The sequence below is a fragment of the Bos taurus genome, chromosome 23, assembly GCF_002263795.3.
Source record: "Bos taurus isolate L1 Dominette 01449 registration number 42190680 breed Hereford chromosome 23, ARS-UCD2.0, whole genome shotgun sequence".
In the NCBI taxonomy this organism is placed as follows: domain Eukaryota; kingdom Metazoa; phylum Chordata; class Mammalia; order Artiodactyla; family Bovidae; genus Bos; species Bos taurus.
Genome location: NC_037350.1, coordinates 47,764,925 through 47,779,267, shown reverse-complemented (window position 1 = coordinate 47,779,267; position 14,343 = coordinate 47,764,925). Strand labels below are relative to the sequence as shown.

Genomic DNA, 14,343 nt, shown 5'->3' with positions numbered 1-14,343 from the left:
GCGGCCTTCCTCCTTGTGCTAAGTCGCTCAGTCGTGTCCGACTCTTTGGGACCCCATGGACTGCAGCCCGCCAGGCTCCTCTGTCCATGGGATTCTCCAGGCAAGAATACTGGAGCGGGTTGCCATGCCCTCCTCCAGGGGATCTTCCCAACTCAGGGATCGAACCTGTGTCTTTTATGTCTCCTGCACTGGCAGGCAGGTTCTTTACCATCAGCGCCATCTGGGAAGCCCTTTTTCCTTCTTAGGGGGACATCAATCTTTGTTCCTAAGGCCTTCAGCTGGTTAGACAAAGCCCACCCAACATGTTTGAGGGTAATCTGCTTTATTCAAAATCTACTGATTTGAATGTAAATCACATCTTTAAAAGAAAACCTTTTTACACAACACCTCAACTGATGTCTGACCAGTCAATTGGATATCATAGTCCAGCCAAGTTGACACATAAAACTAACCATCACAAATGGGTACCCACATCTTCAACAGCCTCTTTCCTGCCACTTAAAGGCATTAAGTGCCACCCAAAAGCCTGGGTTTGGGCTCTAGCTCTTTTGTTTGCATTGCCTTGGGAAAGTTCCTTGTCTCTCTGGGCCTCTATTTCCCCAATATAACCCAGGAGCAGCAGTAGGATTGTTAACACAAGGATTAAATGAGTTAACGCAGTACCTTCAAAGAACCTAGATAAGTACTCAGCACATATAACCTAACTACTTTATGCCCGGCATTGTTCTAAATTTCACAATTACTAGCTGATTTTCCAGAAAAGTTTCTATTCATCTTAAAATTACATTTATTGGTTGAGAAACTCCTTAATCACTGCCAATGAATGACTTGAATCAAGGAAGGTGGTGGGAAAGCAAATGTTTGCAGAAAATTGGACGAGATAAAGAAATGGGATTCGGAATTTCCCTGGTGGCCCAATGGTTAAGAATTCACCTCACAGTGCAAGGGACACGGGTTTGATCCCTGGTCCGGGAAGATCCCACATGCCATGGAGCAACAAAGCCCAGGTGTTGCAACTTGTTCCCACAACAAGAGAGTCCCTGGGCTGCAGTGAAAGATCCCAAATGATACAATGGAGATCCTGCAACTAAGACCCAATTCAGCCAAATAAATAAATTTTTATTAAAGAGAAATGGTTTTCAAATTCAAATATTAAAAAAAAAAAATGCCCCAGAATCTTCCTCCTACATACTTCTTTATTGACATTTTCAAGTCCTGCCATTTAAGATAATTTTTAAAGACTTCTTGATCAGTGATATTTTTATTTTGTTATTTAATCGTTCAGTTCAGTTTAGCTCAGTCACTCAGTTGTGTCTGACTCTTTGCGACCCCATGGACTGCAGCACACCAGGCCTCCCTGTCCATCACCAGGTCCTGGAGTCTACTCAAGCTCACGTCCATTGAGTTGGTGATGCCATCCAACCATCTCATCCTCTGTCATCCCTTTGTCCTCCCGCCTTCAATCTTTCCCAGCATCAAGGTCTTTTCCAATGAGTCAGTTCTTTGAATCAGGTGGCCAAAGTATTGGAGTTTCTGCTTCAGCATCAGTCCTTCCAATGAATATTCAGGACTGATTTCCTTTAGGATGGACTGGTTTGATCTCCTTGCAGTCCAAGGGATTCTTAAGAGTCTTCTCCAACATCACAGTTCAAAAGCATCAATTCTTTGGCACTCAGCTTTCTTTATAGTCCAACTCTCACATCCATACGTGACCACTGGAAAGACCATAACTTTGACTATATGGACCTTTGTTAGCAAAGTGATGTCTCTGCTTTTTATTTTTTTATTTTATTTTATTTATTTTTTTGTCTCTGCTTTTTAATATGCTGTCTAGGTTAATCATTAGTGTGGCAGATAAAAAGTGTCTTTTCGTATATTATACTTTAAACATACATTTGTGAGCTGATAAGAACTCAGTCGTCATCACCAATCACCTTCCATGGGAAAATGTATTCTATGATCTAAGCAAATAACGTACAAACTTTTAGTCAGTAACCTGTCTCAAATTGGCTGACTGTCTATTTTAAATACAGACACTATAATGAAGTAGTTAAGGCCCAGGGTTTTGTAGGTTTCAAAAAGCCCAGCCCGGCCATCTGAAGTAGCATCTTCATGGACAAGTTGTTTAAACCCTCAAAGCTTCAGTTCCTCCACTTGTTAATAAAGATAACAATACTATGTCATAGATTTGTTGGAAGGATTAAAATGAATTTTTCTAGCACAGAAAAAGTGCTCAATAAATGAAATTATTCTACTCTAGAGATCATAATATTCATAATACTTCATTTACTTGGTGTCAAATCCATTTTTTTCCCCACAAACTTCTTTTTTTTAATTACTCTTTGCACTATGCTTGGGAACAATATGTTTAGAAAACTATTATTCACTGACAGAACACTCAAATAAAAATCAGGTTTTTATCTATTAGAAAAGTCTCTTCTTGCCTAAATGGTTTTCCTGCAAGGTCAGTAGGTTCTGGAGCTGATCACCATATTTCTTGCTGGATCCCAGACAGTTGCCCATGATCAGCTAAGTGACGGAAGACGATACGGCTGAGCCTCCAGGGCCGCTTTACGCCTCGTGGACGGGACATCATAACACATGGATTTCTGATTCTAACGGGGCAGCTATCCTGGGGAAGGGCAGAAATTTCTTCATCAGCCACCTCCTGAAGGTGTTTTGGAAGAATAATATTCTTCCTGAGAGAATTGATCCATAGCCTCTCATCTGCATATTCGTAGGCCATTTTTCTTCTGTTTACATCACGCAACATTCTCCAATCGACATAGTAACTTCGAGCTTGGCCTGAAGCTGATGAAGGAACCACCTGCCAGACGATCTGCAGCAGAGATCCGAGCATGGAGGTAGCCATCTTGTTCACCGCAAATGTCAAACCGCTGCCACTTTATTCTCAAATCCTTATACTTTGCTTTCCAAATGAGGAACGTGGGCAGAGGTATTAGTAGTTCCTCCTCCAGGGACTCCCCTGGTGGCCCAGGGGTTAGGACTCTACGTCCATTGCAAGGGTCACAGGTTCAACCCTTGGTTCAGGATCTAAGATCCTGCATGATTCATGGTGTGGCTGAAAAAAAAAAGTATCCCCTCTTCCAAACTCTCTAAGGATATACATTCATCCACGTTTCTCCCAAACTATTTGTTTCCACTTAAGAACTTCATAACCCACTGTCATCTGGCTTCACCAAGCAGCACTGAGGTCAGCCATCACCTCTGCTTCGCCAAACCCAAAGGGCCCTTTGGTAACTCAATCGGTAAATAATCTGCCTGCAATGAGGGAGACCCTGGTTCGATTCCTGGGTTGGGAGGGTCCCCTGGAGAAGGAAATGGCAATGCACTCTGGCATTCTTGCCTGGAAAATCCCATGGACAGAGGAGCCTGGTGGGCTACAGCCCATGGGGTCCAAAGAGTCAGCCACGAATAAGTGATTAAACCCCCAAAGAATACTTTACAGCTTTAAATTACTGGGTGTCTCTGCTGTGTTTGATTCTATCGAACCCACTGCAATGGTCTGAACCGTGTCCCCCTCAAATTCATAAGCTGAGGTGCTGACCCTTAGTGCTTCAGCTTGTGATGGCTATTTACTTGGAGACAAAAGCTTTTAAGAGACAGGTTAAAATGAGGTCACGAGGGTGAGCCCTAACCCGAGATGACTGCTGTCTTTATGAGAAAAGGAGAAGAGGATGCAGACACACCCAGAGGGATGACCAAGAAAACAGAGAGAGAAAGCAGTTGCCGTCTACAAGCCACGGATAGAGCCTCAGGTGAAACCACCTCGCTTTTGGACTTTCAACCTCCAGAAACATGAGAAAATCAGTCTTTCCTGTTTCAGCCACCCAGCATGAGGTCCTTCACTATGGCAGCCCTGTAGCAGGTCTTCCCCGGTGGCTCAGATGGCAAAGAATCTGCTTGCGATGAGGGAGACCCAGGCTCAATCCCTGGGTCAGGAAGATGCCCTGGAGAAGGGGATGCCTACCCACTGTAGTATTCTTGCCCGAAGAATTCCATGGGCAGAGGAGCCTGGCGGGCTACAGCCCATGGGGTTGCAAAGAGTCGGACACGAAGAAACGACTCACATACATAGCAGAGTAATACAGCCTCTTTTTTGAAACTTCCTGCTGCCAGGATTCCAACTCCCTGTTTCTCCTCTGGAGAGAATTTCGTCCTCTGCTCATCTTAGATGTTGATGATTCTCAGTGTGGATGTTCTTTCTCATCCCGTAGTCTCTGTCCAGCAGATGTCACCTACTCTCAGGTTCTAACCATGTTGACAGTAACCAGTTTGCTTGTATTTTGACTATGCTCACAGTAGCTGGTGACTTCCGCCTAGCCCTCTTGCAGGCACCATGTTCGTGTGTGAAACCGCACACCTCCCCTGAATACTCTCCACTTATTTCAGATCCCGCAGTCCAAACCTGCCATCACCTTCCCTTGAAATTGGCTGTGCTTCCCACGTTCTGGTCCTCTGCATTCAGTTCACACCAACATCCTCTTGTTCACCTGTGAGAACCTGAGAACCAGTCTCCAGGTCTCCCTTTCCTGATATCTGTCACCTACTAAGTATATGCTAAACCCTCTTGCCCTTTCCTTGGACTGCAAGGAGATCAAATGAGTCAATCCTAAAGAAAATCAGTCCTGAATATTCATTGGAGGGACTGATGCTGAAGCTAAAGCTCCAATACTTTGGCCACCTGATGCGAAGAGCCATGACTCATTGGAAAGGACTCTGATGCTGGGAAAGATTGAAGGCAGGAGGAGAAGGGGATGACAGAGGATGAGATGGTTGGATGGCATCATCGACACAATAGACATGAGTTTGAGCAGACTCCAGGAGATGGTGAAAGACAGGGAAGTCTGGCGTGCTGTAGTCCATGGGGTTTCGAAGAGCTGGACACGACTGAGTGACTGAACAACTTGTCCTTTCCATATTGACCATCCTGCTCTAGTCCCAGGGCAAGCATCTTTTAGCTAGACTGCTGCCATCATCCCCTCCTTGTTCTTTCTGCCCTCAGCCTCTTTCTGAAATCCATCCCAGTTGCGGTTGCCTAGGGGACCACCTGGCAGTCACCCTCCGCCATGCTCTTCCCTGGATAGCAGCAAGCATCCTTTGAGTCTGAGAGAGTATCACCTTCTCCAGAGAGGGCACAATTGGACAGGTAAGGACTGACCAAGAAGATGCTATTCAGGAAGAGGCTGGAGGCCTGAGGAGGCTCGTGTGGTCCTTCAGAACCCCTGGCGAGTCTTTAACAGGACAAGAATTGGAATCGCCCTCAGCTTTTGCTATTTTCCCCAAGGTGTTCTTTAAGGGTTGTTGGGCTGATGCAAAGTCGCCTACTGCCACCTTATGGCGGAAAGCTGAAATGAAACTCCCAGGGATAAAACTGTGCTAACTTCTAAAAAGCCTGATCATCCCTGCTGTTGCAGCGGAGGAGTTATTCTGTGCTCGGCCTAAAAAATTACTTCTATCTGGTATTGTCAGTTCTTTACTGACTCATTTTCATCAGCACCCAAATCTGCTGATTGATCATCATCTTCAAACCAAACCAAACCAAACCAAGAAACACTAGACTTCTCTCTAGTTACCACCAGTTTCTCTGCTCTCCTTGGTGGCAAACCTCTACAAAAGAGTTTTCTTTCTTTCCTCTTTTGACCTCACATGTGGCATATGGAATCTTCATTTCCCTGGCCGAACCAATAGCCCCTGCATTGAAAGGACGGAGCCGTAACCACCCAGGGAAGTCCCCCAAAGAGTTTTCTATACTCGCTGTCCTCTTTCCTTCCTCTTGTTCCCTCTTCGATCTCTTTGAGATCAGGCTTTTGCTGCTAACCTTCTCCTAAACTGCTGGGTCAGGCCCACAGGCGGCTTTGACTGCCCAATCCAATGGCCCAGTCTCAGTCCTCATCTTGGCCAACTGTAGATGCCATCACTGCTGGGCGCCTTCTGGAAACTCGTTCCACCCTCCCCAGACCCCCTCTCCCCTGCGTCTCCCTCCTGCATCGCAGGCCACCCCTTCCCAGGGTGCAGCGTGGTTCCTTCCTTTACCCCTGGGCTCTGAGCACTGGGATGCCCTGGCTCACTCTCCCCACCTCCTCCCTGTCTCCATCCACTCCCCAGACTGTCTCATCAGTCCCTCCACGGTCAGTACCCTTCACACGTTGACCACTCCTGCCTTCGCCTCTCAATTCCGGGCTTGGTATCACCCCTGCATGTCGAATAGGGATCTCAAGTCAAAGCGTTAGTTGCTCAGTCGTGTCCGACTCTGCGACCGAATGCACTGTAGCGCGCCAGGCTCCTCTGTCCATGGGATTCTCCAGGCAAGAATACTAGAGTGGGGTGCCATTCCCTTCTCCAGGGGATCTTCCTGACCCAGGGATCAAACCTACATCTCCTGTGTCTCCTGCACTGGCAGCCAGGTTCTTTACCACGGACGCCTACAGTTGGGTAAAATTACCACAAAACTATTCTCCAATAAAGCACTGAATATCTCATGTAACGTATTGGGTACTGGACTCAAAGTGAAGAGCAGAGTGGTTGTCTGGGTTTGAAACGGTCCAGGTGTATCAGTTGGGTTGTTTACGCTTGTGGTCACATGGCTGACGAGGAGCTGCCTCTGCCCAGCGTCCACGGGGTCGCAAAGAGTCGGACACGACTGAGTGACTGAACTGAACTGAGAGTCCTGAAAAGATCACACTGTGCATCCCTAACCCAGAAAATGACCAAAATTCAAAATGTGAAACATGTTTCTACTGAGCGTGTATTGCTTTCACGTCACTATAAACTTGAAAAACTGTATCGAACTGTCATAAGTCAGGGACCGTCTATATGATGACGTGTATCCATCTTTATCCTATAGAATACTTCTACATCCCTAAAAGTCCTGTTGTTACCAAACCCAGGTCTGGCTGCTCGCCGCTTTTGAGCCGGTACTCAAGTAGGAAATGAAAGATTGCTTCATTTCCGAGGCTGGCAACCCCCGGGGAGAAGGTGGACTCCTGTCCGAGAACCCACTCAGACTTGCTGCTCAGGGGATGGGAGCTTTCAAAGGAGAGTCTCAGGGTTGTTCGGGCAGTGGGAGGGAGCAGGGCAGCACCGTCAGCTTGGAATCAGCCATGCGCTGGTCTGATCAGCGTCATCTTGGTGGTTTTAAGTACAGTTAATCTTTAGTTCCAGGGTTTGTTCCCACTTCTTTGAGGCCAGTTCTTGGAATTGTGTGACGTGGAGCGGTTTAGGTCATAGCTTCCATTTGGTCATCATGTGGTCATCTTCTTCCCCCTTGGGGGGCTCCAGTGTCTGCAGACAGCTCACAGGATCTGGCTCAGAATGTTATCTACAGCCCTGGAGGAGGAGCTAAAGGTCCCCAGCTTTGCTGAGTGACTAAACTGTTACACTTTGTCTATGTAAAGGCTTCGAGAGTAAAGCCTAAGTTCCAAGACCAAGGCGGTGCTTGCCCTCTGCGCTCACCTAGGCCTCCTGCCCCTCCGGTGGTGGTTTAGTCCCTCAGTCATGTCTGACTCTGAGACCCCATGGACTGCAGCCTGCCAGGCTCCTCTGTTCACGGGACTTTCCAAGCAAGAATACTGGAGTGGGTTGCCATTTCCCTTCCCTCTAACCCTGAGAAACCCCTGAGCCTTTTACTGTCTCCATAGTTTTACCTTTTCCCTACGTTGTATAGTTGGAATTATATAACGTGGCCATTTCAGATTGTCTTTCACTTAGGAATAGGCATTTAAGGTTCTTCCATACCCTTTCAAAGCTTGACAGCTCAATTATTTTTAGTGCTGAATGATATTCCATTGTCTGGATGTGTCTTTTTTTTAAAATTTTTTATATCCATTCACTTATGGAAGAACATCTTTGTGGCTTCCAGGTTTTGGCAATTATGAATAAAGCTGCTATAAATATTGCACGCAGGTTTTTGTGTGGACCTAAGTTTTCTACTCCTTGAGGTAGATTGCTGGATTGTATAGTAAGATTATGCTTAGCTCATAAGAAACAAGCAAACTGACTTCTAAAGTGTCTGTACCATTTTGCATTTCCACCAGCAATGAACCAGGGTCCCTGTTGCTCCATATCCACCCGCATTTGGTGTCGTCAGTGTTCTGGATTCTGGCTGCTCTAAAAGGTATGCAGTGGTATCTTACTGTTTTAACTTGCATTTCATGGGCGTAATGAGCATCTTTTCGTGTGCTTACTTGCCATCTGTATGCCCTCTTTGGTGAGGTGTCTGTTCAGGCCTTCAGTCCATTTTTTAGTTGCATTGCTTGTTATTGCTGAGTCTCAATCAATTTTTAGTTTTATTTTTGCCCACAGAGAGAAGCCACCATTGCCAATTATTTTTCTGCCCTGGGGGGATAGAGTGGGGCAGGGCTTCCTGGTGACTTGATTGAAGTCACCCATTCCTCTGGTCTCCAAATTGTAGGAAGATAAGGAACGTCCCATGAGGAAGGAAAGGGAAACTCCAGTCTTTCCCTTTTCTTAAGCTTTTGAGTTATTTTGTTTTTGGCAGTTCTCGGTCCTCGTTGCTGTGAGGGCGTTTTCTCCAGTTCTGGAGAGCGGGGAGCTGCTCTCTCCTTGAGGCGTGGGGACTTCTCACTGCGGTGGCCCCTCTTACTGTGGCTCCGGGCTCTGGAGCCCAGGCTCAGTGGTTGCGGCTCCCAGGCTCAGTTGCTCCAGGCATGTGGATCAACTTCAGAATCAGGGATCAAATCTGTGTGTCCTGCATCTGCAGGCGGATTCTTCACCCCTGAGCTACCGGGGAAGCCCCTAGCTTTTCCCTTTTGAGGTTGAATGTTATTTGGATCTTACTGATTGGGAAGGCTCCTGCTGAGGGAGGTCAAGAAGCGATCCCTCCAAGGCCTTCCTGGGGCCACCAGTCCCGAGGGGACAGGGACTGGACTCAATGGGATGATGCAGGGTGTCATGGGGGAGAAGACAGTTCTGAAGTCTTTTGGGTGGGGACACCTCTCTGCTGGATTTGGGTCATGTCTGCAGTGGGACATGGCAGGGAGTCTGGGCTGGTTTGGGGTAGAGACCTTGGAAAGTGGGATTCTGTGTGAAGAATTGCTCCATCGTGAAGCCCACAGTGGGCTTCCCAGGTTGGTGCTAGTGGGAAAGAACTGCCTGCTGATGCAGGAGATGCGAGAGACATGGGTTCGATCCCTGGGTCAGGAAGATGCCCTGGAGGAGGGTGCGGTGACTCACTCCAGTATTCTTGCCTAGAGAATTCCATAGACAGAGGAGCCTGGCAAGCTACAGTTCATGGGGTCGCACAGAGTCAGACACTACTGAGGTGACTTAGCATGCATGATTGAAGCCCACAGAAGCATCAACGCATGAGCGATTGCTGTGAATCACAAGACGAGATCTGCTCATAGGTCTTGTGAACCCCGATGCCTGGCTAGGGCAGCTCATTCTGGAGCAGCCGAGTTCTGGAGGTGACTGTGGCTTCCTTCAGCCTCAAGGGCATTTGTCTGCTTTCACTTCTCGTGACTGGACAGGACTGGCCTTGGAGATGCTAATAAGCATGTGGGGTTTTGGACAATACTGGGAGGCTGGCGGGAAGCCTCAAGCCGGAGGTGTTGAACTTCCTGCTAATCTGGAGTGCTGCAGCCTGAGCCGGGTTCCGTTTGAAAAATACACGGGCGCTGCGTTCCTTGTGCCCTGAGCCAGGGGGAGGCTGCTTCCGGTTATGTAACAGCCTGGTGTCGTCTCTGCTGCATGAGTCGCCAGCCTCTGCGATCTAAAGCTGATGATCTGAGGTGGAGCTGATGTAACAATAGAAATAAAGTGCCAGATGCCTGTAGCATGCCTGAATCATCCCCAAACTATCCCACCACCCTCGGTCCGTGGAACAATTGTCTTCCACAAAACTAGTCCCTGGAGCAAAAAAGGTTGCGGACTGCTGTGTAGAGCCTGGTGGGTCACTGCACTCCTCTGTGTGTTTCTGCTGTTACATAGTCCTCTCCCTTGCCCACATGCCTGGTTTCCACGACCTTGCATCACACCCAAGTGAAACCCAGCTGGGACTAATCCACATCTTCCCTCTGCTCCTGCCCTGGAGAACATCATGAGACCCCCGTCTCGTTGCCGCGAGGGGTGTATTGAGCCCAGTCTTGCCCCCGATCCCGTTCATGTCCCTCTTTGCTTCCCTCAAAATGACAGTCTGATCATCTCCTCCTTCACTTTGAAAACAGAAACCAGCAGACAGGGCATCCCTGGTGGTCCAGTGGTTAAGAGTCCTCCTTGCAAGGCGGGGGACACGGGTTCGATCTCTGGTCCAGGGAGATCCCACATGCCTCTGGGCAACTAAGCCCGTGCACCCCACCTGCTGAGCTTGCCTGCCTAGAGCCCATGCTCCCCGATGACCGCAACTAGAGAGTAGCCGCTGCTCGCTGCAACTAGAGAAAGTCCACAGACAGCAACGAAGACCCGGCACAGCCAGGAAGAAAAAACAACATTATTTTTTAAAAAAGAAAGAAACAGAAACTCCTGCCACCAAAAATGTTTCCTTTTCAGAATCGTAATTGTGACAACTGATCAGTACTGAGAGCTGACAGCCACTCAGACTGCCTGAACCCTTCACTTGCTGGCCCATTTCATCCAGTGTCGGCCCTGTTTTATGATGAAATAACTTGACTGAGGTCACACGGCAAATCAGGAGCAGACCTGGGATGTGAACTCAGACCAGCTGACTCCAGAGGGCCCAGCACCTGTTACAGTGCATGGACGCACAGGTGCAAAGTGAAATGTGTCCAGTGAATCAGCACGTGAGTAAATGAATGCCCCAAGTCAGCAGCTTGAGTTTATAACTTGGGTCATCTCAGTATCAGATGAAAAGGGAAAATGACAGCAATGTGAAGGGCAGGAAGCAGTGAAGCCCAGTAAATTTATATTTAAATTCTTTTTTGCACACAAAAACGATACTTACTAATTGAAGAATATATGGAAAATTCACAAAAGTATTACTATAAGGAAGAAGAGAATACCAGTAGGAAAACCAGTAAAAAGCTGTTCTTTTGGAAATTTACCTATTTCTGGAAATGTGGGAAGCCTGACGTGCTGCAGTTCATGGGATCTCAGTCGGACACAACTGAGCGACTGAACGACGTATCTCTGGAAAAAAGATCTTGTTTTTCCAGAAGATCATTTATACCTCTGAATGAATTTCAGATGCCTTTTAAATGGACTGTGACAAACGGTTCAGGGTGCCAACTGCTGGTGCCCTCCTCTCTGACAGAAAACACACTTCAGGGGCCCAGTTGGGGTCTAAGTGTTGCCTTATTAATGGCAACAGTGCAACTTCCCAGTGACCCTTAAAGTGCCTGGCCCTGAAATCCCAGATCAGAGAATGTTCTGGACCTCCCACTTTCTGCCCCGAGTTGAACCTGTGTGGATGGACAGGAAGGCCCAGCTTGGTTTACCCATGGTATCAGTCAGGGCTCTCCAACCAACAGGCTGCGTGTATATCTGTGTAGAGGGATATACTCTGAGGCCTTGGCTCACACTGTCATGGCATCTGGCAAGCCCAGAATCTCCAAGGTGGGCTGGCAGGTTGGGACTCCCAGGGAGGATCCAAGGCTGCAATCCAAGTTCAAGGGCATCTATTGGCTGAATTCCTTCTTGCTTAGCGGAGAGAGGTCAGGCTTTTATTCTACGGGGGCCTTTGACTAGATAAAGGCTGTCCTTACAAGGGAGGAAAATCTACTTACCTCAAACTTTACAAACTCAGGTATATCCCTGGTGGTCCAGTGGTTGGGAGTCTGCCCTCCACCGCAGGGGACATGGGTTTGATCCCTGGTCAGGGAGCTAAGATCCCACATGCTGTGGAACAACTGAGCCCACACACTCCAACACAGACTCAGTGCAGCAAAAACAACAGCAGCAAAACTCTACAACTTCAGATGTTAATCTGACCCACAGAGCACCCTCACAGAAACATCCAGAATAATGCCTGACCAACTTATCTGGGTACCAGAGCCCAGCCACAGGCTTCCTCTGTGGCTTGGCAGTAAAGAATCCACCTGCAAAGCAGGAGACGAAGGAGCTGTGGGTTCGATCCCTGGGTTGGGAAGATCCCCTGGAGGAGGGCATGGCAACCCACTCCAGGATTCTTGCCTGGAGAATCCCATGGACAGAGAAGCCTGGCAGGGTGCACTCCAGGGGGTTGCAAAGAGTCTGACATGACTGAAGCAACTGAGCACTCACGCAGGCAGGGCTCAGCCATGTTGATGCATAAAATTAACCATCACCCCCACCTAGCCTAGGCTCGTCATCAGCAGGGGAACAAACGATCCCCTTTCCCCAGTAAGGAGCCTGGTTGGCAGGGAGGGGGCTGCTCTTAGGGGAGGGTTGTGGAGAGCTCACTGTCCTTGAACTCAGCAGGTCTAAAGTGGTGTGAGGCGAAGGCTGTGCCAGCCAGAGCAGGTGCTACCTGGAACGTGTTAGAGAACCAAGGGCAGATCCCATGTTTTTGGAAAGAAAAGTGAAAATGAGAGTCGCTCAGTCGTGTCCAATTCTTTGCGACCCCATAGACTACACAGTCCATGGAATTCTCCAGGCCAGAATACTGGAGTGGGTAGCCATTCCCTTCTCCAGGGGATCTTCCCAACCCAGGGACCGAACCCAGGTCTCCCGCATTGCAGGTGGATTCTTTACCAGCTGAGCCACCAGGGAAGCCCAAGAATACTGGAGTTGGGTAGCCTAACCTGTTTTTGGAATCTGCTTTAATAAGAAATGCAAGCTTGGGTGCCGGGCTGCAGAAGAAGCCGTGAAGCTATGCACCCTTTCCACACAGTGGATCACCTTGAGGAAGGGGGCGTGGGGAGAAGGGTGCAGGACCCGCATGCCCACTGTAAACCCCAGCGTGCAGAGGGGTGTGCACCGCAGTTGGTGGCTGAGGGAATGAAACCTTGATGGTGACGCTGGGTGGTGAAGGGGGCTGGTCCTTTCTCTGCATCGTGACTCATGCGGGGATGCAGAGAGCTCAGGGGATGTGCAGGTATCTGAGCTCGTCCAACTCCAGACGTCTTTTCTCTAAACCAGGGGTTGGCAACCTTTTTCTGTAAGAGGCCAGAGGGTACATCTTTGAGGCTTTGTGGGTCCTATGGTTTCTCTCTCAGCAAGTCTGGTCAGCTCTTAGACCACAGGGAGGTCGTGGGCGACGGACACACCAGTAGGACTGAGTTTCGATTTAATTTTATTTCTAAAAATAGGAGATGGGCCAGATCTGGGCTCTAGGCTGCCCTTTGCTCTAGATCATAGGTTTTTAAGCTTTAAAACCAAAATCTTGTGTGTTTTTTTTTTTTTTTTTTAAACAACAGCTTCGATCACATCCCAAACGTCAACCTGATCAAAGTGGTTGTTCCAGTCAAAGTCTGGGTGGGTGGGAGGCAGCCCAGAGCCCGACTCATCTCGTGCTGGCCCTGGGGAGACCGCCATGGAGCCTCTGGGGCCCCCTGGGGCCCTGTGTGAACCCACCGCCCCACCCTTGCACGCTCAGGGGCGACCCTCATGGCCTTTGCTGTAATGTCGCCCCTTGTCCCGTAACTGTACTGTGTCGTGGCTGAGGGTGTGGGCAGCAGTCTTTCCCTCACCATGGCGTCTGGTGGTGTCAGGCTCAGACGCAGCTGTCTCACTTAGCACATCGGGGAGCATGTCTAACACCGGTCGGTCCTGGCTCAGGGCGGCCTAATGCTGAGCTACGGGGGTCTAGGGCCAGGAGAGAGCGAGGCCGGGCTTCTCCCTGGTTCGACGCTGTCCACCATTGTTCAGCTGAGAGGATGAGGCCCGCGGGGTCCTTAGGTCATTCACGTCTGAACCCTCCTCTCTCCCATGTCGTGGTTTCCCTTTCTCACAGATGGTAATCTTGGTCTGCCCCTGATGTTTCTGGAAACAACCCTTCAGGCTTCTCACAGGAAAGATCAGGAGAATGTGAGTGGTGTGTGTGTTCTCACGGGAATGCTCAGGAGAATGGGTGTGTGTGTTCTCATGGGAATGATCAGGAGCATGTGCGGTGGTGTGTGCGTGTGTGTGTGTGTGTGTGTGTGTTCTCACGGGAATGATCAGGAGTATGTGTGGTGGTGTGTGTGTTCTCATGGGAATGATGAGGAGAATGTGTGTATGTGTGTGTTCTCACGGGAATGATGAGGAGAATGTGTGTGTGTGTGTATGTGTGTTCTCACAGGAATGATGAGGAGAAGGTGGGTGGTGTGTGTGTTCTCACGGGAATGATCAGGAGCATGTGCGGTGGTGTGTATGTTCTCACAGGAATGATGAGGAGAATGTGTGTGTGTGTGTTCTCACGGGAATGATCAGGAGAATGTGGGTGGT

General features: G+C 48.7%; 1 pseudogene; it reads right to left on the bottom strand.

Moving 5' to 3' along the window:
* Positions 1-2,348: 2,348 nt before the first annotated feature.
* On the bottom strand, positions 2,349-2,872 carry LOC783337 (mitochondrial ribosomal protein S14 pseudogene; annotated as a pseudogene).
* Positions 2,873-14,343: the final 11,471 nt, after the last annotated feature.